Raw genomic sequence first — 3,167 nt, 5'->3', positions numbered from 1 at the left:
TGCTCCGGCGGGTGCGTTCCCAGCAGCTATTCTTTTTGTCAGCGAGCGAGGGAAATAGCAGGTATGTGACAGAGCCAGGGAGCCTGGAGGGAGGGGCACGTTAACACACACACACACCCCCTTCCCGCTCTTTGTGTGGTGTTTAAATTCAGCCTGCGAGGTTGGCAGTGCAGCAAAGTTTCTGAGCTCGGTTTGGTTTTATTCAGTGAGTTTAGCAAATGTTTGAGTTGAAGACTGGCAGCCAGCTTCTGCTCTCTTTTCCTTTTTGACAAGCTGTATCTTATGGTGGAGTCATGCAGGCAAACAGTAAATTACCACATCACATGCAAGGCTTGCTTTTTTTTGTGTGTGTGTATTATTAACAGCTGACATGGTGGGTTTCTGACTGAGGCCAGAAAACACCTTTTTCTCATACCTTTGTTATTTTATAGCATAAAAAAGATCAAGTGTCTTCACTGTTCCCACACCACCCCAGTAGAGGTGAAGACCATTTGCTGGTTGCTTGGCAGTGTCTGCCTTGTGTGTGTCACACGTGCCCCTCAGTCGCGCCCTCTCCAATCCAACCACCAAATCCATGCAAACACTCCTGGTCAGTTTTTCCTCTTGGCCCTTCCTTGGTATCTCGCAGGTAAACCTAGTCTGCCAGATTCTCACCTACACAAACATCTGCTTCTTCTAGTGTCCCAACGGGTTATTAATTCATGACATCCATTTTCTGCCCACCCTTCTTCCCTGTGTGTGAAAGCTTGTTGCTCCTTTGCTCAAGAAGTTGCTGCACTTCAGTTCTGTTCTATTACCTTTTCCTGGTACCTAAAAAATAATGAGCTGTACTTCAACAGCCATCTTTTCCTTGCGGTCAATAGAGTGTAAATAGTGATTCTGTTCTCTCTCTCACGTCATACTTTCCTTTTTTTGTGTGTGTAGACCACGGGAATAATTATCTACAGGTATCAGGACCCAGTGCTTATGGTTTTCCTTTCAATATGTCCGTTTTGATAACAATGCAAAGTGAACCCAGATTGTTTTCAGCTGTGTTGAGAACTGACCTTAAGGAAGTAACAATCTGTTGTAACTCCCGATTGCGCCATTAATAATAATTAATTCACTGGAGCATGAAGAAAGCTTTTATTTAACTGGTAATTTTGGGTGGGACTGATTTACCTTAACTGGAAATGGATTTAATTCTGTGTTTGGCTGTTGTTTTTTTTTTAAGTACTGTTAACAAAGGAGCATAGGGCTGCTGATGGAAATTTTGGTTTAAGATTTCAAATTCAGTTTGGTCTCTAAGAAAGTACTCAGTGCTTACTAATAAGTTCTAAGGGAGGCAATTTGCGGTGGTTATGTTATTATTGTCTAAAGTCTGCTGAAAGAGTCACTGTGAAACGGTTAAGTTTTAAAACCAAGATGCCATGAAGAGAAATACTAATTTCTGTTACCTTGTTTGATTTTAGTGAAAGCTTGTTTCCTCTTGGAATTAATAAATTTTCCATGTAGCACTTTAAATCTGTTCCACGAGCAAACATAAGAATAGGAAGCTAACCTGTTTTCATCATTCAGGCCTTGCTTTTAAAAAATTATTTAAATACGGTAGTATCTTTTATAGTTGCCAACTCCACATTTTGGGTGAAATGTTTGCGGTTTGTTATTCCTTATTTTTAATAATAACCATGTCCCTTTGATATGTCAGAGAGGACAATGTTTGTGGGGTTTTTTTTCTATTTGCTTTGGTTGCAATAACTGTACTTAATAATGTTCAAACCAGAAAAAAAAATCTGAAGTCTTGTTATCTAGCTTAGTAAAAGCATTTCACCGTTTTAACATCTCTGTTCTGTACCTTCACCCTCCTGCATGCATGTAGCAAGCAAGGAACTAAACCATTAAACAAGCAGCAGAAGGACTAGTAGGCAAACAGCTCTCCCACCTGAAAAAGCATAAACAACAAATCTAATGCTCATAAATACAGAAAAAATGAGGGATGGGTTTTCAGGAATTTTAAAAGTATGTAAAAGAAAAGAAGAAGCAACGTAGTTAGTTGCATTTAAAGGTGGAGAAAACGAGGTAAAAGAGGTTTTTCCAGTGACTGTTGTGTTCTGCTGTGAGGTGTAAATGTGGTAAGTCTTCTAAGGGCTACAGACTTTTGTGTAATGAGTACAGAATGGTGGGACATTTTATTTACATAAATGGTGAAACAATGAGACAAAAAAGGAAGGAATAGAAGGGTCTGCTGCTCAAGACAGGCTGGTTAATGTAAGGCAGCTTTCTAGCCAAGAAAATAGAATCATGGAACTACTTCCAGAGGAAAATCTCGCCAAAGTTGTACAATCTTAATTCTTAGTTTCCTTTTATAAGATTTTATATCTTCTAGGGTATTGCTTATTGGCTCTTTCTAACATTTGGAGTTTAGCTAAACTCCTTTAGAGAGAGAACATTCTCATGTACAAATAATTTGATACGCTTTTTTTGAGAGATGCAGCCACTTGTTTTAATCTAGTGTATCTCTTGATGTAGTCTCTGTTTCTTGCAGTCATTGATGGGTAGTACCCAACTGGGGTGCAGGCTGTACCTAATGCAGAGTATTTTCTACCAGGTAATTGCTATGGCTTGCTTGCCTATTTTAGTTCTGTAAGCCAAGTAATGTTCTTGCATTTATTCTTCTACAAAAAAAAAAAAAAAGTCACTGATCAATTTTGTATTATGTGGTACTTTTCACCAGTGCACTTTCTTGGGTGATGACTTACTCTACCTGAAAAATTTAACTGGTAAAGAAAAAACCCTTACCAAAAACTTTGAAAATTAAATGGAGAGAGAGGTGAACACTTTAACGGGCAAAATCATAATATACTATTGCAACCTAAGAGTTAATATTCTAGTAAGATCTTCATCAGAAGTAAAATAGAACACTTAATATTTCTGATTCCTCGGGTAAAAGAGTTTCCTATAGAAGATATAGATCATGCAGGTACCTTGAAAACACTGGTTTATGGTTTGGTTCTACAATTCCATTTTCCTTCACTCAAAAACTTAAAGTGCAAAACTCAGGGCAAGCGATAGCATTGACTACCACATGGTTGTCCCAGAAGATTTTTATATTGCCTTTCCTTTTCTCCCAAGAGGGACAGAGCTTTAGAAAACAATGAGCATGTGAGTAGAAAGTAACTTGCTTTCAA

This window comes from Egretta garzetta, unplaced genomic scaffold (assembly GCF_000687185.1).
Source record: "Egretta garzetta isolate BGI_Z169 unplaced genomic scaffold, ASM68718v1 scaffold299, whole genome shotgun sequence".
NCBI classification, from domain to species: domain Eukaryota; kingdom Metazoa; phylum Chordata; class Aves; order Pelecaniformes; family Ardeidae; genus Egretta; species Egretta garzetta.
The sequence above is the reverse complement of the archived record's forward strand: the minus strand, read 5'-3'. Positions refer to the sequence as shown.